The sequence below is a fragment of the Berghia stephanieae genome, chromosome 8, assembly GCF_034508935.2.
Source record: "Berghia stephanieae isolate SIO BIC M18660-M18661 chromosome 8, UCSD_Bste_1.3, whole genome shotgun sequence".
Taxonomy (NCBI): Eukaryota; Metazoa; Mollusca; class Gastropoda; order Nudibranchia; family Aeolidiidae; genus Berghia; species Berghia stephanieae.
In genome coordinates, this window is record NC_088367.1 from 23,572,900 (window position 1) to 23,597,899 (window position 25,000).

General features: G+C 34.0%; 1 protein-coding gene across 1 annotated transcript in view; it reads right to left on the reverse strand.

Moving 5' to 3' along the window:
• The window catches only part of LOC144978400 (uncharacterized), a 57,737-nt gene extending 42,619 nt beyond the window's left edge, over nt 1-15,118 (reverse strand). Inside the window, exon 1 of the mRNA XM_078924377.1 lies at nt 14,445-15,118. The gene's annotated coding sequence lies outside the window, so the exon portion shown is untranslated. The remainder of the gene's footprint in view (nt 1-14,444) is intronic.
• Nucleotides 15,119-25,000: the final 9,882 nt, after the last annotated feature.

The following is a 25,000-nucleotide window of genomic DNA, read 5'->3' on the forward strand; positions in this document are numbered from 1 at the left end:
CACCCGCACTGCTCTGTGTGGCCTTTGGCAAGTCACTTCGCCCTAGCTCAAATTGCGGTGCTGCACTGCGACTGACGCCTAGGTTATTCCAGTCTTCCCTTGGAATAGACCCTGGAGACAAATTTCCCCTATGGGGAATTTATTTATTTTATTTTATAAATAACCTGTTTTCAAACACAATACGACCTCGATTTAGCTTGAGATAACTTTTTAGAACAATGCTTGACAAATGCAAATAAGACTGAACAAATTTTTGTTATCTGCTAAATAATGAAATATTTGAAAGTGCTTCTTGATCAAATTCAAAATTCATATTCTTTTATTTAGATTAAACAAGCCATTTCCAATATCAAATTAAACAATTTAAAATCAAATGTTAAATGAATAAACATCATGCAGCGTTTTCAAGCATCCCATAGAATGTGGAAAACAATAAATTGCTCGTTTTATTTTCTCTGTTGAATATTAATTTGATATTTACATTATCGCCGTGTTAACCCATTACAGGCCGGATTCAATTCTACTTTAAACAAACACTAGATCTCACTATCTTCGCCAACAAATTGATGACATAGGTTTTATCGAAATAACGTTCTACTCTCTATGTGCTGCTATGTGGTCTTGTGGTTTAATACTCGCCTTCAGCCCCCCGCTCTGAGCAGTGCAGCGTTAAGTCCTTTGAAAAGTCACTTTACTCACATTTTCTCACTGTATTCAGGTGTAAAATAAATACCTGGTCGTCAACAGAATTGTCTCTGTCGAAAAAGTTGCAAAATCGCCTCACAGGCATCATGTCTCGTCCTATATGCTAGGCGATAGGTGTTGTTTTTGTCTAGTGAGCGCTTGTAAAGCGCTTTGAGCATGTTTAGTGGATATCACGCTAAATAAATGTTCTACTTTTTAAAACATTTGTTTTGGGGTTTTTCTTTGGGGGGGGGGGGGGGGGGGGAAGGGGGTCGTTAATTTTAAAAATAGTTATAACTAGTTAGATAAATTGATGCCCTATAATTTGAAGAGAAGATCGTCCTCGCCGTTAAAGACATAGGCATTATCAAATGAGACGTCCATGAGGCTGTTCAAATCAAAGCAATAATATTGCTCACTGCTCAGTGGCATTGTATTTTTTTATAATAATAATAATAATAATAATAATAATAATAATAATAATAATAATAATAATAATAATAATAATAATAATAATAATAATAATAATAATAATAATAAAATGATGATGATGATGATAATGATGATGATGATGATGATGATGATGATGATGATGATGATGATTTGATAATGACAGTAACATTTCTGTGACGTAACAGTTGACCTCAGTGACCACGTCCTGTAGCGGGAAAAAAGGACGGGAAGGTTTCCTGTGCAAAAAATAAATTTCCATGCTCGATTTGGAATACGACAGATGTGACAAATGCAAGAAAATCATGAATTGATGATGGGCATATCCGTTCCTTCCATACATGTTAATTAAGCACCTAAATAGCCAATAACTTTAATGGGTTAACGGACGGCCAAGAATGGCTTTTGAATATTCGTGTGTTTCCACATCTGTCTCCGTTTGCAAACATAAACGAAGAATCGAAGGCGATGACGTCATAAAAAAAAAAAAAAGATTTTGATTTAGCGACGAATATATAACTTGACACGTTCTCATCTCTGAGCACTGATTGCGCGATGAAATGGCGATTCAATGGAGATGATCTTTATAGATAGTATGCGCTTGACTAAGATGCTCACAACATTGCCATCCGGAAGTATAACGGACCAACACACAAAACTATGTGTAACCTGAAACATTTATAAGGTCTGGTTAATACAGTTTAATGAGAACTACTCATAAACGTGGATGGCACAAAAAAAAAACAAATAAAAAAACCAAAAAAAAAAAAAACACAATAATAAAGACCCGAGTGACGTCAACTTCATTCTATCTATATTACCTTTCCATGTGCTTGATGTCATTGGTCACATTGCAAAATGTGCTCTAAATGACCCACATAGTGAAAAGTGTTCACAGTTTGAGAAGTATCCAACTTCACAATGGGTCATTTTGATCAGCTTAACACATGAGTTTATATACAACTTTCATAAACACAGCAGGGTGTTTACATCTATTGAGAAATGTCCAATCGTTGTACAGCAATAAATCATGTGATCGATGACGATTACAACATTGGACGAAAACATGAATAGATCGCTCCCATTATGATTATTAGTTTGCCAATGGCGGCTGAGGGTCGAGACCAACGTGCCCATATTTGCAAGTCTGATAATCGAACGCAATTGTGGGCTTGATTTAACATTGTTCTAACGGACAATATTTTGTGTTGGTTGCAACCTGATTGGAAGTGTAAAACCACTCGTCCTACGTTGTGTTATTGACCTTCTGGTTTCAGACAGATGGCATCATATTGTAGTCTAGTCAAAATAAATTCTGGTCTTCAAAAAAGATCATCCATTCTTGACCATTTAACGCCCATAATCATAAAACACTGTCTATACACCTTGTTATAAATATTAAATATGTAACCTATTCATCATTAGTCCTCAGAAGGACTGATTACATGCACATATCAGGTGTGGCGTCACGACTTTTATTCCCTATTGAAATGACACAGCCTACTCTAAAAACAAACAAACACGTTTTTAGAATTTTGACCAAATAACTCCTCCTTCAAATATCCTTCGATTCAAATAACCCTCATCTTCTTAAAAACTCTCAAACCTTTGACTAAGAATTGAGTCCCAGGTTTGAGAGATTTTGCCCAGATGAGGGTCATTTGGATCGATCGGTATTTGAAGTACAAGATTACATGGCCAAAATTTTTTAACCCATTTTTTTTTCTTTGTGTTTTATTTGGGAAGGGGGGGGGGGGGGTTATTATTTTTCTGGGATTTTTGTTTCAGAGGATGCCAATATCATTATCAGCAACATCGAATTATCCACTTGGACCATATTTCTTTGTACTAACTTACAAGACTCATCATAACCAAAATAATTACTGTCTCACTGATGTGTTGTATAAACAAACACTTTCAAACAACACCCAAGCTATTGTCCATGACAACATTGTGAAAGCAAGCTCGCTCAAAATTGCGTTCGGGAATCGGACATGAAAATCAAATAAAACCATATCAATTGTTTGTCTTTTCCACAAATAAGGTCAATCTTTTATAATGTTATTGTCTTTATAATAATAATATGTTTGCGATTACAACTCGGTCATAGTTATTCTTCTTCTTCTTCTTCTTCTTCTTCTTCTTCTTCTTCTTCTTCTTCTTCTTCTTCTTCTTATTCTTATTCTTCTTTTTATGATTGAGCTTTATATAGCGCAATATCCACTAGATGTGCTCAAAGTGCTTTGCAAGGGGTCCTTGGTCAACAGCAACATTTAACATGTAGGACGGGATATGACGCCTGTGAGGTGATATTACAATTTTTCGGACAAAGACAACGCTGTTAACGGCCAGGTACTCATTTTACACCTGAGTACGGTGAGAGAATGTGAGTAAAGAGCCTTTTCCAAGGACTCAACTATGCGCCGAGCGCGAGGCTCGAACCCAGGACCTTCCGATCCGAAAGCGAGTGTCATATCACTAGACCACATAGCTGCACATAACGTCTCCAATAGTTCTTCTTCTTCTTCTTCTTCTTCTTCTTCTTCTTCTTCTTCTTCTTGTTATTATTATTATTATTATTATTATTATTATTATTATTATTATTATTATTATTATTATTATTATTATTATTATTATTATTATTATATTATTATTATTATTATTCTTATTCTTATTATTCTTATTATTATTATTATTATTATTATTATTATTATTATTATTATTATTATTATTATTTTATTATTATTATTATTATTATTATTATTATTATTATTATAATATTATTAATCTTATTATTATTATTATTATTATTATTATTATTATTATTATTATTATTATCATTATTATGTGGTTTTAGCCATCACTGTATCACACAATCAAACACACACACAGGTACACACACACTCACACACACACACACACACACACACACACATCTTTTCAGATGTTTATTTATCCACCACCAGTTCCAGTTATAGCCCTCTTAATTTTCCTCTAGACGCTATCTATCTACTCTTGTGATGAATCGATTCTAACTGAATTTCACTCTCTTTGTTGACCAAGCAGTCGGAGTTTAGCTGTTATTTTCGTTTGAACTTTTTTTCTTTCTCTGGTCATCTTGTTATCGTTGATTAGCTTATTTTAACCTACTTGTGGAATGAAATTTATCTATCTATATAAAACTATATTAAAAAAATAAAATTATGCCCATCCGCCAGGACATCATAAGATTTCGTCGCCAAGGCATTCTACGAAGAAATATGGATAATTCATCAAACAATGTGTCTGATGTCAACAGGAATCACCCATGTTGTTGTCCAAGTGAGCAAATTGGGGGTTAAGGATCTTGCTCAAGGGAAAAAAAACGATGGTGCCAGAAGCGGGGCTCGAACCTGGGACCTTCCGGGTCACAGTGCAATGCCTTAACCCTCTCCTTACCAGCCTTTTCAGAATTTTTCGCCAAACTTCACACCCACCCAACACAAAAACAGACATATCTTACTCAAACAGAAAAGCAACAACAACATTCTATACATAATGTTGTTCGTCAACAAGGGCTCTATTACAGGAAGCCAATTTTTTATAGCTATAACAAAAAGAAATGAAATCTGGATGAGAAAAGTGACTGTTGCATCGTGATAAATGTGACGATTTTCCAATAGGTGGTAAGGAGAGGGTTAACCACTCGGCCACTTCGCCTCTTGAAACTATTATATAAATGCACACAAAAATACAAAAAGTTATGCATGACACAAAAGTAGTCATTCAGAGCCATGACCTCCACTGGGACGCAGTTTATCCAGTTTTCTATAGCGTAGAACGGACGACAATAGCAATTGTTGGAAAGAAAAGAAAACAAATCAAGAAGTCTGTCACCCTAATGAAAGTAATAAAAACAAGAAAACTAAGGTATTTTGGACACCTAAGACGCCATCAAACTGTCAACAAGGATATTCTTGAGGGTAGAGTTGAGGGGAAAAGAGGAAGAGGCAGGCCAGCAAGAACTTGGATAGATGATGTGAGGACATGGACAGGATTGTCGGCAGCCGAATGCAGTCAGCAAGCCGTCAACAGGGAAGATTGGCGTGTCATTTCAAGTCGACCTCAACCCATGAGATAACACTGGAAGAAGAAGAAGTCTTTGGATAGTGATTTCCGCCAGATCTACGAGTCCCAGCTACCCATTCGTTGCAGGGTAGACAGGGGGATCAGAAACAATCTCGACTGCACCAGGGATTGTTCTTAATCTTTTTTTTTTTCATGTGAAGCGAGTGCTCTGCCAACTTTACTGTCGGGACCCCCTGAGCTATCGGACCGCCTGTATGACGCAAAAGGCAGAATTATTATTTTTTTAGTGGAAGTATTTATCAACTAAACAATAGTGCGAGCTCATCTTTTTTTTTTTTCTTATTGCGTTTTAGGTTTCCTTTTTAAAAATTTTGTTTGGTTTTACGTCTTTATTCTTTTTGTTCATTATTTTTTTTTGTTTGTCTTCGTTTCGTTTTGTTTTGTTATATATAGTTTTTAAATCTTAAACATGGTGTGGACATGAATTTGATAAGGGTCCTGGCCCTGTTATAAAATTCAGTGACTTGTTGGGCAACGATAATGTTATCAGCGACTAGTTCTTGTACATGTTATTCCATACCTTGCTAAGTAGGTGTATAGACAGCGAGTGGTGTTTCAAGAATGTTAGAGTACAAGAAATCGCCTTAAACGGATTGTGGGGCTATATTATGGTCTTGTGGTATGACACTCGCTTTCGGATCAGAAGGTCCTGGGTTCGAGCCTCGCTCGACGCATAGTTGAGTCCTTGGAAAAGACTCTTTACTCACATGCTCTCACCGTACTCAGGTGTAAAATGAGTACCTGGCCGTTAACAGCGTTGTCTTTGTCCGAAAAATTGTAATATCGCCTAACAGGCGTCATGTCTCGTCCTACATGTTAAATGTTGCTGTTGACCAGGGACCCCTTGTAAAGAGCTTTGAGCACGTTAAGTGAATATTGCGCTATATAAAAGCTCAATTTTTTTATATTTTGTTTTTAGTATGACACTCGCCTTCAGATCGAGTCTAGCTTTGAGCGGTGCATAGTCTAGTCCAAGAAAAGATTCTTTACTCACATCCTCTCAATGTACCCATGAGTAAAATGAGTACCTGGCCGTGAACAGCGGTGTCTCCGCCTGAAAATAAGTAATATCGCCAAAAAAAGGCGTTATGTCAGGTCCTACATGTTTGAGTGTTCGCCGTTGGTGAGAGAATGGAAAATTGCGTTATATATATATATATATATATATATATATATATATATATATATATATATATATATATAAATATATATATATATATATTACTATCATTATTATTATTATTATTATTATTATTATTATTATTATTATTATTATTATTATTATTACTATTTTAATTATAATAATAATAATTATTATTATTATGATGATGATGATGATTATTATTATTATTATTATTATTATTATTATTATTATTATTATTATTATTATTATTATTATTATTATTATTATTATTATTATTATTATTATAATTATGATTATGATTATGATTATGATTATGATTATTATTATTATTATTATTATTATTATTATTATTATTATTATTATTATTATTATTATTATTTTATTATATTATTATTGTTATTATTGTTATTATTATTATTATTATTATTATTGTTATTATGATGGATTTTTTAAAATCATTATTATATGGACTGTTAACACATGGAGCAGTTTGAGATTTATAACCAAAGACTCCAAAAGTATAAATCCTTTCAAAAATGCCATCGACCAGGAGCTCAATAACTTGAAATACGAATATTGAAGAAGTTTTTAACTGATATATTTTTGATTGCTTATGGTGTAAATGATGATCAACGTTAAGATCATATCTTTGGAACTTTTTACCTGAACTTTTCTTTTTCTTTTTTAAAAAAAGCATTACAAGGCTTTTAAGACCTTTGACCTTAGAAACCCTTACTATGTTCTGTTCTGTTATGTTATGGTATTATAACCCAAATGACCAAGTCAATGTGTTCAGAGCCATTAGAACTCGTCTATCAAAACGGAGTTTATCCCGAGTTCATGACCGTTGTACAAACAGTAAGTTTTATCTGTTAACCTGTGAATAGAATTTTTATAAAGAAAGGCTTTCTGTTTTATATATATATATAGTATGCGCTTGGCTAAGAAGCTCACAACATTGCCATCTGGAAGTAAAGTGGACCAACACACAAAACTCTGTGTAACCATGAACTTTTATAGTTTAGTTAATACAGTTTAGTAAGAATTACTCATAAACGCGGATGGCAAAAAACAGTAAGAAAAACCAGAGTGACGTCATCTTCATACCATCTATAAAAGAAAGTAAGCAATCATTCAGAGCCATTAGTCCATGGAGTCGGAGTTATCGCCCGTTTCTATGGCATGAAATTGAAAATAGCAATTGCTTGCCACCCTTTCGATAGGACCATAGTTTATTGCAAAGTTTTTTCCACTAGTTCTGACACACCCATCTACTCAATCACAGACGACTGGTTATCAAAACAAAAAAAAAATCTCGCCTTCATCCGGAATCGATCTCTGTCCTTTGCGTATGAAACGAGTGCTCTGCAGTTGATTTTTTTTCTGACCCCCAGTAGTGATTGGGTAGCTGGGTCAGTAAGATCTAGAGATAAGTAAGTACTTTGCGATAGACTAGCGTCTTATCCAAAGGGTAGCAAGCAATGGAAGTTGTCTGTTTCACGCTACAGAAACCGGTATAAACTCCGTTCCGTTGTGGACCCTGAAGCACTATTTTTACTACATTCATTTATTTATGTATGTATTTATTTATTTATTTTGCCTACTTTCCATTTATGCCTGGCGCCATCTTTACCCTTTACTTTACCAGTCTCCGACCCTTATTTGATTTTTCAAGACATAAGGTCAAATGTCTTCTCTCGGTTGTGAAAATGTAGAGTAGGCTATATATGTATATATATATATACAATTTTCCCATTATATGGAGAATGTAAGATACAAAATGAATGTGTTCTTTATCGAATTATCATTACCAATGGTGAGATTAAATTGTATTAGACGTAATGGGAGAGAGAGAGAGAGAGAGAGAGAGAGAGAGAGAGAGAGAGAGAGAGAGAGATATATATATATATATATACATTGGGGAAAAGAACACACACACACACACACACACACACACACATATATATATAAATATATATATATATATATATATATATATATATATATATATATGGGATAATAATAATAATAATAATAATAATAATAATAATAATAATAATAATAATAATAATAATAATAATAATAATAATAATAATAATAATAATAATAATGACTCTTATAGAGCGCACGGTATCCACAACAATGAGGCTTTTGGCGCTTTAAATTACATCATCACAAAACAATAATTAAAGTACATGACATCAAAAAAGAAATGTTTTCAAGGATTTCTTGAAAACAGACAATGATTTGGATTCTCGGATGCTCTGTGGAATGGTGTTCCATACAGACGGACCAAAATTAGAAAAGGACCTCGTTCCCGCCTTTGTACGAATGCGTGGGATAGCCAAACGGGTGGTGTCATTGGAGGAAGAAAAGGTCGGGTTGTCGAATATTTCTTATATATATATATATATATATATATATTATATATATATATATATATATATATATATATATATATATATATATATATATATTAAATAAGCAATATTACATATATATATATATATATATATATATATATATATATATATATATATATACATTATATAAGTTGAGCTTTTATATAGTGCAATATTCACTAAACGTGCTCAAAGTGCAATACATGGAGTCCCTGGCCAACAACATATAAGACGAGACATGACGCCGGCTAGGCGATATTACATTTTTTTTCAGACAGACACGACGCTTGTTAACGCCAGATACTCATTTTACACCTGAGTACGGTGGGTGAATGTGAATAAAGATCCTTTTCCAAGGACTCAACTATGCGGCCGATCGAGGCTCGAACCCAGGACCTTCCGATCCGAAAGCAGTTTCATACCACAAGACCACATTGTTGCACATATTATATATATTACTCTGGAAAAAAACGTATGTAAAAGTTTGTCCAGAAAACCAGTTATTCAAATATCAACCGATTAAAATAACTCTCAGCTTCTTTATTGCCAACGAATGGGGTATAAGCGTGGTCCTCATTTACACAAACAATACTAGATATTATAGTTGTTGTGCTTCTGTTCTTCTTCTTCTTCCTCTTCTTCTTCTTCTTCTTCTTCTTCTTCTTCTTCTTCTTCTTCTTCTTCTTCTTCTTCTTCTTCTTCTTCTTCTTCTTATTATTATTATTATTATTATTATTATTATTATTATTATTATTATTATTATTATTATCATCATCATTATTATTATTATTATTATTATTATTATTATTATTATTATTATTATTATTATTATCATTATTATTATTATTATTATTATTATTATTATTATTATTATTATTATTATCATTATTATTATTATTATCATTGTAATTATTGGTTGTGGTATTACAGCTGTTGTATTTTTGTGGTTATTAATTGTACTATTTTATTTTTTGGTTCCATTTACCTTCGTTTTCTCTCTATCATGTATGTTGTCATCAAATTGTATGAATTATTGGCGAAAGCCTAAGCTAACATAAACTTTAAAACTTTGAAACTTTGACGATAATAATTCTCCCACCTTGGACTTCCACTCTGCCTGACAGCAGAGGATATATTAAATAAAGATTAAAATAAAATAAAATTAAAAAGTATAGCACTATTTTTCATGGGTTCTTTTTATTTTTAGCTCTACGTGATTATAAATCGATGAAATTTTCTACTAGTATTTCGAGTGGTTTAATTTTTTTTTTGGGTTCCAACTTAATAATACGATTTGCACTAATTTTGAAAATATCGAACACTCTTAAAACTATATACCTACCACCTCTTATGAATAGTCAAAGTTGAAGAGAACTTATGCTTAGAATTTTTTTTTTCTATTCACAGATCCTTTAACCCTCTCCCTACCAGCCGTTTTCAGGATTTTCCCCAAAAACTTCACACCCGACTAACAGAAAAATAGATTGTTTACAACTCTGACATAATAGCATTTAAGTTCTTGCCATATTTAATTTCTTTAGCAAAGCATGCTCTACAACACACTGTTCATTTTCTTGAAATTTTATGATGTACAAAAGAAATTTGAATAAGAATAAGGTTGATTGTATCATAACGATTTTACTATAGTTGTTAAGGAGAGGGTTAATTAAAAATAGTATAGCACTATTATTTCATGGATTCTTTTTATTTTTACCTATACATCATTAAAAACCGATCGATAATTGAAGGACGAGTTTTCTGGCCAATTTGATAAAATACTCGTCTTTCCTAGAGTAAATGGTTAGATGATTTAACCCTCTCCTTACCAACTATAGGAAAATCTAAAATCTTCACATTCGTTACGATACAAACAACATTTTTCTTATTCTAATTTCTTTTGTACGTCATAATATTTAAAGAAAATGAACACGGTGTGTTGTAGAAAATGTTTTGCAAAAGAAATTATGTATCGCAAAGACTTTTCTGATATTATGTCTGAATGATTAAAAAAATCTATTTTGTGTTAAAAAGTTGGGTGTGAAGTTTTGAGGAGGAAAATCCTGAAAATGGCTGGCATGGTAAGGAGAGAGTTAGTCAATATTTTCAGCACAGTTACACATTGTCTTTCTCAAAACTTGTTCACCTTTAAAAAAAACAAAACAATAGCATTATATGTCTTATCTATGTTTATCCGTCCAGTCTGCCTCATGTGTGTACGAAGAAGGCAGACAGACAGAGCACCATTGCCACATTATGATGTCTGCCAAGAAGTTAGCAAAGGCTGCAGTCTCAGGGATGTTACCAAAAGTAAAAGGAATTTCTAAGCGCAAAATTGGCCGAAAAAAAAATAAAGCCAAATGTCAAGACAAAAAAGCTGATTTATTATAAATACAACTTCAGAAACGGATCAAATACAGAGCGGTGATTCGTCTGTCTTGTTTTGGTTTTGTTGGGTTGTATTTTTTTATTGTTGTTGTTTTTGTATTGTTCTTTATATTTTTTTTTCTTTTGCTTGTTTGTTTTGTTTTGTTTGATTTTTTCTTTCTATGTTTTCAAAAATCTGTTTTGTTTTCCCCCCTCTGTTTTTCTATTTAATTATTTGGTTGTTGTTTTTTATGTTTAAATTTATTTGTTTTTTGCTTCTTTTTAATTGATTTGGTTGTTTTTTTAATTTAATTTGGTTGTTCTTATTTTTGTTTGTTCGTTTGGTTGGTTTTAGCCTTTTGATAACGCAATATCCACTAAACGTGCTCAAAGCGCTTTACAAGGGGTCACTGGCCAACAGCAGTGCGTTACATCAGTGGGGTCTAACTTCCTGTCCAATATGTCCACGCTGTGGGCAAGAACCCGAAACGGCAGAGCAGGTGTGTTGTGACGATGCTACCAGGCGGGTTCGCGACGGTGCACGAATGCGGACCGGACTTTGCTGATTGGGTCGATCGTCATAACATAATAGTGTGAACCATAAGAAGCTGCTGCCAACAGCAACCTTTATCATGTAGGACGGGACATGATGATGCCTGTTAGGCGATATTACAATTTTTCGGACAGAGACAACGCTGCAAACGGTCAGATACTTATTGTACTCCGGAGTAAGGTGAGAGATTTTGAGTAAAGAGCCTTCTCCAAGGACTCAACTATGCGCCGAGCGAGGCTCGAACCCAAGACCTTCCGATCCGAAAGCGAGTATCATACCACTAGACCATATAGCCGCACGAAAACTGTCTCAACTATTTGCAACAACCAAAGCCCATGAATAATAGTAGGCTTCAACAGTCGTGACGTCACTTCCCTCGTAGTGACGTATTGTAACTTAGTAACTGGTTCTAAACTATCGGAACAATGGAGGACGCCCTTAGAAAATACTTCTCCGAAGAGCATAAGAGTGTATCCAGAGGAAAAAAAACCATTATAAATCTGATCATATTTTGACTTTTATACATTCTGATCACATGACATGTGAACAAGTTCTAGCCAGCATGAAGAATAAAAAGTACCGATTTTCTTTATTTATTAGAACCAAGCTGCTCGTTGGTGGGCGGACATAACATTAGACTATTGAATGCTATTTGTAAAAACCCCGAGCATTGATATAGCGTGATATCCAGTCAAATCGTTTCTAGGATGAGAGATACCTAACGTTATCTCTGCTTGAAGAGTTTCATTGGTTTCCAGAACGTGTACATTTTATATGCAAGTCTGACATCCGAACCCGCTTATGGTCCTAGTTTAACATTGTTATAATGCACAATATTTTGCGTCATTTTTTGATATTTCCATTACACCAATGATGAGCTCATAATGAATTGGGTTATCAGACCTGCAAATAAGTGCACGTCGGTTTCCAGTTAAGGAGGCGAATAATATTATACTTATGAGAGTGTGCTTTAATTTTCTTACACATGTAAAAACGACAAATTGAATATTTATATTTAATTTAAAAATTAAAGGTTCTACAATTTTGATTTAATTATTTTCATCAATTGCTTTCCCCCCCCCCTCCCCTTCCCAAAAACAAAAACAAAACAAAAATTTAAAAAAAAACACAATACAGAAACGAGAGGTGACATTTTGCAGACAATTGTAAATCGACAGAAATAAAGTTGAATAGATGGAACGAAATTGACTTCACTCAGCTCTTTTTTATTGTTTTTTTTTTTTTTTAGACAGCCGTTTTTGGCAATGATATTAGTCACTAAATTATATCAATCAGACAATTAAACGTTCATGGTTACACATAGTATTGTGTGTTGATACGTTATTCCGGCTGGCGGACGATGTGCGTATTTTACCTAAACGCATAACATCGATAGAAGATTCTCGTCGATAGTAACCGGTGATTGAAATATGCCAGAGTTTATGAATTAAAATACCACTCTGATATTTGTATTGATACTAAGCTGCTAGAAGCTGTGGACTATAAAAAGTAATGAGCAAAAAGAAAATAAAACAATTTTGAAAAAATAAGAAAATACCAAACACGGACCGTTTCGGGCTCAAATCCCTTCTTCAGCCTATAACAAAAACAATGTAAACATTATTTCATTTCAAGATCCTATTACTTGAGAACAAGAGGTGTCAAATACTTTCCTGCCGTCTGCTTGGATTTCATGTTTTTGTTGTTTTGTTTTTGTTATAGATAGTATGCGCTTGGTTAAGGAGTTGACAACATTGCCATCCGGAAGTTTCACGGACCAACACACAAAACTATGTGTAACCATGAACATTTATAGTCTAGTTAATACAGTTTAGTGAGAATTACTCATAAACGTGGATGGCAAAAAACAAAACAAAACAATAACAAAGACCAGAGTGACGTCAATTTCATTCTATCTATTGGCAGATGAATGGTATGGGTTCGGATCGTCCCATGTTGGTGTATTGTTCTTTTACTAAATTTTATATATTATACGTTTTTGATCATTAGGCCTCTCGGAGGTTGTAAGTCATATTTTGTTGAAATCGCCAATCTACATAATCAACTGTTTACAACTTGGAAAATACCAGTCGCTCGATTTTTGCAGAGTTTTAGAGATGTCATATTGTTTTATTTATGCGTTTATAAATATATGATAAACAAATAAATAAATAAATGAATAAATAAATAAATATATATATATATATATAAATATGATCAGTAATACAGCGCATTTTTACAGATTTATCATGCTCAGCGCGATATACACTGTTTCATTTATTTCCCCAGCAAATATTTCCATTTCATATAGCACCGGTTGTCTGTTATGGGTCCGTAATTTTTCTACTAACGCGATTACAATATTTGTCACGGATCTCCTAGCCAGCCACTCCTTAACACCTGAGTCGAGTGGCGAGTTCCATGTCAGAATATCAGCATGTTGATAGTTTCATTGCTTACACTGTCTTCAGTGACAACACCAGGCTATTGTTGTGGCGTTAAAGCAACTATTATTTTCCGGTAACAAGACATTATGCAAGCGACTATGAGACAATTCTTAAGGCAAAGATACACTTCCAAAACTCGGCTGATGAAATAAATTTGGTTTAGCAGTGATTAACTTTTAAAAAAATCATTCACATTTTACCGATATCTGCCATTGTTTATAAATAAGATTGAATATTTAAATTTGAAATTACATATCATCATAAATTCTTACCGTATAAATCCTTATGTTTGTTGGGAATTGCTCTAAGATCACTGTATCATCGGAGCAACGATTATAACTTCTGATTTCGGAGAGACAAGATTTGGTCACAAATTGGTCCAACTGGTCATAAGAATATATTTGTCGCTAAGTTTGAATCCTACCAAAAACAACAGTAAATTGTGGTGTCCAAAAGTAATTATTCACACATCCACAACATAAGTTCCGATAATGAAAGATAATTATCTTTTAAATGTGCTTAGATATTTTGAAATAATTGATATAAAAATGATAATACTGTTAAATTTTATGGAACCAAAACACAGCCAATTTGTAAATAAAACGTTAAATCTGGTAAGAGTTTACTTCGTTTTTAATATATGAATCCGGATTCACGTGCTATGAAATAAAGGCAAAGTTTTGGAAGATTTTTAACTCATTTAAATAATCGTGTAAAAAGTGTAGTATATATCTTTCTTTTGTGTCTTTTAAGATAATTTCAAGTGTAACAATAAGAGCGAATAGCTTTTATCTACACGTCACGTTGATAAACTTCCTTGTCCATCCAAAATTATAATTGTAAAAAAGAAAAAAACTGTCACCATCAGATTGTCTAAATACAATTAGAATATGTTAGTTCTAGACTTTTATTTCTCCTCCCTATTTCCCTGCCATGGGCGTTAGACATTTGATTCGGTTCCTTCCACTTTTTAAAGTATATCATGTTTTTTTTTTTTTTGTCACAATCGTCCAAAAGGTGAGGCGCTCTCTGATTGGTTGACGCGGTCGGTCGCGAACGTCATGCGTCACCGTCATCGTCCGTTTGTCACACGCGCCGTCGCAGACGACGGGAAAGACTAACTTTCGTGCCGGACAGTTGCCAGAAGCATTATTGCCATGAGTGAGTTCATATCCGTATTTGTACGGATTTTTTTCTCTTTTTTTTTCTCTGATAAATACAGTCTTTACTTGTGTGAGTAGGAGAAATTGTGACGAAATACTGTAAATAACATTATTTGACAAACGTGAGGGAGTCGGCGACGGATAAATGCGGTTTTATTGACGACATTATCCTATTTCTGGTCGACTTGATGGAGGTGTGGCGAGCTATAAGTTAGTAAATAAGCCCTCCTTTCAGAGCGTTCGTTAACTTTTATAACCTGACTTAAGTTTTAACTTAATTTTTCGATTAGTTAAGCGCCAATTGAATTGTTAGTAATTAGTGTTCAATGAAACAAATAATTACTATAGTTTTACTATTGAAAACAACCCCATTGTTTTTGTGGGTTTTTATTTTTTTTTTTGGGGGGGGGGGGGTGTTTGTTTTTTGGTGTTGTTCTTTTTTTATGTTCTTATAGATAGTATGCGCTTGGCTAGGAAACTCACAACCTTGCCATCCGGAAGTACAACGGATCAACACACAAAGCTATGTGTAACCTTGGACGTTTATAGATAGTTCGAAATTGACGTCACTAAGGTCTTGGCTAAGAAACTCATAACAATGCCATCTGGAAGTATAACGGACCAACACACAAAACTGTGTGTACTATGAACGTTTATAGTCAGGTTAATACAGTTCAGTGAGCATTACTCATAAACGCGGATGGCAAAAAATAATAACAAAGACCTGAGTGAAGTCATCTTCGAACTATCTATAGTCTGGTTAATACAGTTTAGTGAGAATTACTCATAAACGCTGGATAGAAAAAAAAAACAATAACAAAGACCCGGGTGACGTCAACTTCATTCTATCTATAGATAATTCGAAATTGACGTCACTCAGGTCTTTGTTATTTTTTTTTGCCATCCGTGTTTATGAGTACTTCTCACTAAACTGTATTAACCAGACTATAAAATTTCAAGATTAAACACAGTTTCGTGTTGGTCCGTTATACTTCCGGATGGCAATTTTGTGAACTCCTTAGCCAAGCGCATTCTATCTATATAAAAAAATTGAGTCCTTGTTTTGTTTTGGTTTTGGTTTTGAGGGTTTTACGGCGCTCGCAACACATTAAGATCAGATCAATTCCAGTAAAAAGGAAGAAAATGGGATAGTAAAATGTTCTAGAATTACAATTAAACCACCCAAGAAAAGGTAAGACAAAGGGGAATTTGTTCAAAAAGGAAACAGATGTAGATTCCAAGAGCACACAATCAAAGTACTTAGTTTGAGATCACCTAAATGTCTCATTCAGACATAAGCAGATGTCCCAACTAAGAGGGATACACTCAAATGTTTACAAATCATGTATAACATGTATACAGTAATACAGTGTATAACAGAGAGAAGATTTACAAAGAAAAAAATATCATCTCCCAAAACTCTAACTAAACATTTGACTGTCTCCCTCCCAGCTAGGGTATCTGGCCAGGGCCTGGACAAAACCAAGTAATCTCATTCCAAGACAAAGATAGAAACATGTTGGAAAATAGATAGAGGGGGATAGGAGACACAGTAAGTGCCGCCCTGCCCACTATGGGAGGTAATAAACCCCAGACCGAAATAGAGTCCTTGAAAAAACCTCTTTACTCAAATTATTTCTCAACACTCAAGTGTACATGTATGTGGTCTAGTGGTATGTCACTCGCTTTCGGACCGGAATGTCCTGGGTTCGAGCCTCTCTCGGAGCACAGATGAGTCGTTGGAAAAGGCTCTTTACTCACATTCTCTCACCGTACTCAGGTGTAAATGAGTAGCTGGCCCTTAACAGCGTTGTCTCTGTCCGAAAAAAAAGTAATATCGCCTAACTAGCGTCATGACTCTTCTACACGATACGTGTTGCTGTTAGTCAGGGACCCTGTGTAAAGCGGTTTGCGCACGTTTAGTGGATGTTGCGCTATATAAAAACGCTCAAAATCTCAAGTTCAAATGAGTATCTGGTTGATAACCGTGTCTTTTGAAAAAAAAAAGAATTGTAAAATAGCATTTTAGGCACCATGTTTCTTGGGGACTTCTTGCAAAGCACTTTGAGCGCGTTTAATAGATAATAATATTGCTGTTGATAAAAGATCTTCTTTTTTTTTTGTTTTACTGTTTATTATTGTTGTTGTTAGATTTTGTTTTGTTTATTTTATTTTAAAGAAGAAATCTTAACTAACACGAGGCGTGCGATTTGTATAATCGTTCTTCTACAAATCCATTAACGTGTCACGTTGTTTTACAATAATTTATAGCAGGCCATGCTGTCACGTATAAAAGCACGTGCATTCGTGACAAAATCCATCTTACTAAATGATAATATTCGTTGCACAAGATACTTATAATTGATACATGTGGTTATAAGGCAATTATCCTGTGATTTATTATTGGGATTTGCTGAAGATGGAGTTGTGCCGACGTGTACATAATAAGATATGCAGGTCTGACATCCGAACGAACCCGTTTACGGGCCTAGTTTAACATTGTTGCAATGGACAATATTTTGCGACATTTTTTTTTTGAGATTTCCATTACAACAATGAGCCCACAAGGAATTGGGTTATCAGACCTGCAAATAAGCACACGTCGAGTTGTGCTAATCGAAAACATTTGTTTGTTTGTTTGTTTCTGATTTGTTCTATTTTTTGTAATATTTTGTTTAATCAAATAATATCAAAATGATAAAATAAAATGATAGAAAAAAAAACGATTTCCCTTTTGTCTTCACGATCTAATACGACGTGCATAATATATTTGCATGCTCCATAGCCAGACGCACTAGAGCTGAGAAGTCATGACGTCACACGTCCTCTCTTCTGGTGGGAAACTCCTTGGAATTGTGTAACCACTCATCGGGAGTGAATAGTGAACATGGTTTACATATTGAATCATAAGATGGTATAACTATTTTAGTAACAGAATGTTTAGAAGAGCTTCTTAGGATTACGGGGCGTAAAAGAGCGAGGGTGGATGGTATTTATTGACAACCAGCAGTTATCTTGACTAGAAAATAAGGTGCAATCACTTTAACAACCAGAAACTCAGTTGCACAAGGTTTGTATCCAGTCCTCCGGAAAACTAGTTTTACTCTTCCAATGAGACTGGAACCAGTATTTTGAATCACACGTTTGTACCTTATTCTGGTCTTGTTTAAACATTCTTGTAATGGAGAATAGTTGATTTAAGTTGGTTTGAGAATATTTCCATTATAACAATAGACCCATGAAACATATAGGTAGCACATAGGTATACGTCGATCTAGACTAATAAGATGCTGGGATAACCTAGCCGCTGTACAGCGTCAGCAAACTGATCTGGGTAGTGATGGAATTCGTTCGAGGTCATAGCTGTTACGCGGTGGAATCGAACTCGGTACCTTCTAGGTATGAAGCAAAGATCAAGAGGCTTATTAAAATAATTGTTGTTGTTTTAAATATTAATGTATTGAGCATGGTTAATCCATGGAACTGCGCTGTATGAATGTTCATAATTATATTTTTGCTCATTTTAATTCCCTGGCAAAGAGTCAGAGCAGGAGAAAATTAGTGTTTAAAAAAAATAATGCATCGATTCACAATGGCAACTTTTTTTTGGACAAAAATATGTCTGACAATGAAATCTAATTAGACAAAAGAACAACATTTCAAAAAAAAAAAAGAATTTTCTAGTGTTTAAAAAAACACATCGATTCACATTGGCAACATATTTTTTGGACAAATATTATAAGTCTGGCAATGAGATCTAAATAAGACAAAAGAATAACACATCAAAAAGAAAGGAAATAAACGATATTTTGAAGCCAATTGCAACAGCAGGGTGCAATTGATTCGCGCATATGACAAGAAAGGGGTCATTGATTGGTGGATCCGTAGTCGGACGATCGCTGAGTGTTATATTGTTAAGCATTTCAGGCTCAGGTGATTCTTTAACACATCAGCTACCAAAATATTAAGAAAATTATGGATTTTTAAAAACGACCCGATAAAAGGAGCATTTAACTGTGATCTTTTTTGAAAGGCACGAGGCGAGGTGTTTTAGTTTATAACATGTTAATGCCGATGAGGCCTGAAAGGAAATAGAGAAGTGACACGTTCGATCACATTCGAGACAGGATTATTATTCAAAATCTTTTTTTTTTAATTATAGTTTTGTCTCTGCTTTGTCTGGCACTTGTTTAATTGATGCTATGAGCTTAGGTAAACTACTCATAACATCCTCCAGCCGGATATAACGTACACAAAACTGTGTAACCTTAAACGTTTATAGGCAGTATGCGCTTGGCTAAGAAGCTCATAACATTGCCATCCGGAAGTAAAACGGACCAACACACAAAACTGTGTGTAACCATGAACGTTTAAAGTCAGGTTAATACAGTTTAGTGAGAACTACTCATAAACGCGGATGGCAAAAAACAATAACAAAGACCTGAGTGGCGTCAACTTCGAGCTATCTATACAGTTTTTTCCCCATCTCTTTGAAGAGAAGTACCTGATTCATTTAAAACTGTTTTGATTATTAATTTTATAGTATTGTTCATTTGAAGTTAAAGAACGATGTACAACATCGGAAAAAATGCTTGACAGACTAAATACAATTCGGAATGATAATTTACTAGCAGAAATGCAACACAGTCCATCAGCTGATATCACCAATGAGACAGAGTTCTAAAATTGATCAATTTTGACAACGATGGACATACGAAATACTGAAATGCGTCATGTGTGCTTATTTCAATTTTGCTCTCGATTTCGTAAACCAATTGGATTCAATAGTCTGATGTCACGTCAGCCCAGCAACGAGCAGCTTGGTTCTAAACAAAGAACATCGGTACATTTTCTTCTTCATGCTGGCTAGAACTTTTTCATATTTCATGTGATCAGAATGTATAAAAGTCAAAACATGATCAGATTTATACTGTTTTTCTCCTCTGGATACACTTTTAAGCTCGTCGGAGAAATATTTCATACGGGCGTCCGCCACTGTTCCGATAGTTTAGAACCCGTTACTCAGTTACTATGCGTCATTATGAGGGGAGTGACGTCTCGACTTTTGAAGTCTTTTTTAGGGCTTGTTATGAACAGCCGTAATTTTAATACAGGTATCACATATTAAATAAAATTAAAACCAAAAAAAACAACAAAAAAAAACCCCAAAAAACCCAAAAACAAACTAGTTTTGTTTAATTTCCAAATATGTATATGTCATTGTATTTGTTCCAACCATTATTGAACTATAGCAAAAACCAACTGTATAGTTTCTTTTGTAAAAGACTATATTAATTAATGTTTACAAAGATGAAACACATTAGCCCGGGCTCAATGCTGGAATACTGGAAATACTCTCACAACAACACAACATATTTTCCATTACCACGATGTTTTAACCCTCTCCTTACCACCTACAGCAAAATCGTCACATTTGTTACGACACACTTTGTTATTATTATGATATCATCACCATCATCATCATCATCATCATCATCATCATCATCATCATCATCATCATCATCATCACCACCATACATTTATTTGGTACGTACATCACAAACTTTGAAGAGTGATCTTTGTTTAATTAATAAGAAAATAAAATTGTTTTGAAGAGAGATTGTTTGAGTTTAAAAAATCTATTTTTCTGCTGGCTAAGCCTGCCACTTTGAGAAAATGCTGAAAATGATCACTAAGGAGAGAGTTTAAAATCCCAAAATGGCAATCTAAAATGAGCTTTAAAATGAGATTTTATATAGCGCAATATCCACTAAACGTGCTCAAAGCGCATTACAATGTGTCCCTGGCCAACAGCAACACTTAACACGTAGGACGAAACATGACGCCTGTTAGGCGATATTCAATTTTTTTTCGGACAGAGACAACGCTGTTAATGGTCAGGTACTCATTTTACACCAGAGTACGGTGAGAGAATGTGAGTAAAGAGCCTTTTCCAATGACTCAACTATGCGCCGAGTAAGGCTCGAACCCAGGACCTTCAGATCCGAAAGCGAGTGTCATAACACTAGACCACATGGCCGCACAGTAGTAGGAGCAATCGGTTATTAGACCAGCAAATATGTAAACATAGGTCTATATAGACGTGTTCTTATTTGCAGGTCTGATAACCCAATCATTGTTGTAATGGAAATACTCTCAAACCAACACAAAATACTTTCCATTACAACAGTGTTTTAAAAAACCCATAATATGATTCAATAGTCTGATGCCACGTCCGCCCACTAACGAACTTGGTTTTAAACAAAGAAAATCGGTACTTTTTATTCTTCGTGCTGGCTAGAACTTTTTCACATGTAATGTGATCAGAATGTATAAAAGTCAAAACATGATCAGATTTATAATGATTTTCTCCTTTTGATACATTTTTGTGCTCGTCGGAGAAGTAGTCCATAAGGGCGTCCGCCATTGTTCCAATAGTTTAGAACCAGTTACTAAGTTACTATGCGTCATTACGAGGGAAGTGACGTCACGACTTTTGAAGCCTATTGCAATCGGTTATGAGTCCAGCAACTATGATGTATACATAGGCCTATTTCATTTGATTGTGTTAATTTAATTGAAGCTTCTATTGCACTTCAGAAAAAACAATTGAACTTTTAAATGATCTTTGGGCTATTTCTAGTGTATAGCTGATTTAGCCGTGTCATTCATTCACTCCAAATCCAAAATCGTATTTACAAAATGTGTGAAGATTTCATCAAGTTCCATTAGAATGTCCAAACAAATATTTGTTTTTATTTCATTCTAACTTCCTTCCTCATTACATTTCCGGGTTTGATTGATGAGGATATGAGGCCAGAGAATATGAAAGTTATGTTCCCTCTTGTGTTAAAAAAGCAAACTGAAGAGTTATTATTATTATTATTATTATTATTATTATTATTATTATTATTATTATTATTATTATTATTATTAGTATTATCATCATCATCATCATCATCATCATCATCATCATCATCATCATCATCATCATCATCATCATCATCATCATCATCATCACCACCATCATAATCATCATCATCATCATCACCATTATGATAATAATAATAATAATAATAATAATAATAATAATAATAATAATAATGATAATGATAATAATAATAATAATGATAATAATAATAATAATAATAATAATAATAATAATAATAATAATAATAATAATAATAATAATAATAATAATAATAAAATTTTTAATAATATTCATTATTATTATTATTATTGTTATTATTATTATTATTAATTAATATTATTATTATTATTATTATTATTATTATTATATTATTATTATTATTATTATTAGTAGTAGTAGTAGTAGTAGTAGTAGTAGTAGTAGTAGTAGTAATAGTAGTAGTAATAGTAGTAGTAGTAGTAGTAGTAGTAGTAGTAGTAGTAGTAGTAGTAGTAGTAGTAGTAGTAGTAGTAGTGGTAGTGGTAGTGGTAGTGGTAGTAGTAGTAGTAGTAGTAGTAGTAGTAGTAGTAGTAGTAGTAGTAGTAGTAGTAGTAGTAGTAGTAGTAGTAGTATCATTATTATTTTTATCATTATCATTATTATTATGATATCATCATTATTATTATCATCATCATCACCACCACCACCTTCATTATCATCACTTACTATGCAACCATAGAAGAAAAGAAAAACTCCTATCAACACACACAATCATAATCATTATCATTATCATAATCACAAAATCAAATAAATGGGAGCGATCTATATTCATGTTTTCGTCAACCAGGTCATCAATCACATGATTTGTTGCTGTCCAACGATTTGATATTTCTTTTAAAATGTAAACACCCTGCATTGTTTATGTAAGTTGTAAACATACACATGTGTCAAACTGACCAAATTGATCAATCGTGATGTTAGATATTTCGAAAGCTGTGAGTACATTTCACTATGTGGGTCACTTTGAGCTCATTTTGAAATGTGACCAATGACCTCGAACACATGTAAAGGTAATATAGATCGCTCCATTAAGTTGCACAATTTACTGGTTGGTCCCGTTCAAAATATTGAGTCTTTTAATCATTGAGTATTGTGAGTAATTCTCACTAAACTGTATTAACCAGACTATAATCGTTTAGTTTACACATAGTTTTGTGTGTTGGTCAGTTATACTTCCAGATGGCAATATTGTGAGTTTCTTCGCCAAGCGCATACTTAGATAGCTAAATAAGCTCACAATATTGTGTGTTGGATCCGGAAGTATAACGGACCAACACACAAAACTATGTGTAACTATGAACTTTTATAGATAGTTCGAAGTTGACGTCACTAAGGTCTTTGAAATTGGGTTGTTTTTGGTTTTTTTTGTTTTTTTTTTTTGCTTTTTTGTTTGTTTGTTTTTTGCCATCAGCGTTTATGAGTAATTCTCACGAAACTGTATTAACCTGACTATAAACGATCATGGTTACACCAAGTCTCGTGTGTTGGTCCGTTTTATTCCTGGATGGCAATGTTGTGAGCTCCTTAGCCAAGAGCATACTATCTATAGATAGAATGCGCTTGGCCAAGAAGTTCACAACATTGCCATCCGGAAGTATAACGGACCAACACACAAACTCTGTGTAACCATGAACTTTTATAGTCTGGTTAATACAGTTTAGTGAGAACAACTCACAAACGCGGATGGCAAAAACAATACCAAAGGCATGAGTGACGTCATCTGCATACTATCTATATTCTGGTTAATACAGTTTAGTGAAATTACTCACAAACATAGAAGGCAAAAAAAAAAAGACAAAAAACTATAACAAAGGCTTAAGTGACGTCATCTTCGTTCTATCTATAGATAGTAAGCACTTGGCTAAGAAGCTCACAACATTGCCACCAGGAGGTATAATGGATCAACACACAAAACTATGTGTAACCATGAACTTTTTTAGTCTGGTTAATACAGTTTAGTGAGAATCACTCACAAACGCGGATGGCAAATACAATAACAAAGGCTTGAGTGACGTCATCTTTATTCTATCTATAGATAGAATGCGCTTGGCCAAGGAGTTCACAACATTGCCATCCTGAAGTATAACGGACCAACACACAAACTCTGTGTAACCATGAACTTTTATAGTCTGGTTAATACAGTTTAGTGAGAACATCTCACAAACGCGGATGGCAAAAACAATAACAAAGGCATGAGTGACGTCATCTGCATACTATCTATAGATAGTATGCACTTGGCTTAGAAGTTCACAACATTGCCATGCGGAAGTAAAACTGGTCAACACACAATCTGTGTGTAAACTTGAAGGTTTATAGTCTGGTTAATACAGTTTAGTGAGTACTCATAAACGCGGATGCAAAAACAATAACAAAGACATGAAGGAATTTGACTTACCATACATCGTCAACTCTAACTCTAATACCTACTTGAACTATTTTGTTCATTCTCTTTATTTCCCATCTTTTAAAAAGGCCTTTAATTATTCCGCTCCATTCGGCATATTATAGAATGCCTCAGTGATAATAAATAGTCATCTCCATCGTTGCAAGGATGCTTCAAGTAACTATTCACAGTTCGTCTATGCTTGCTTCTTTGCCACGTACTTTAATCCAAGATAGAATGAAGTATTCGCAATTTTTTAAATTTTTTTTTTTGAGGGGGGGGGGGGGGGGGGGGGGGGGGGGGGGAATCGTG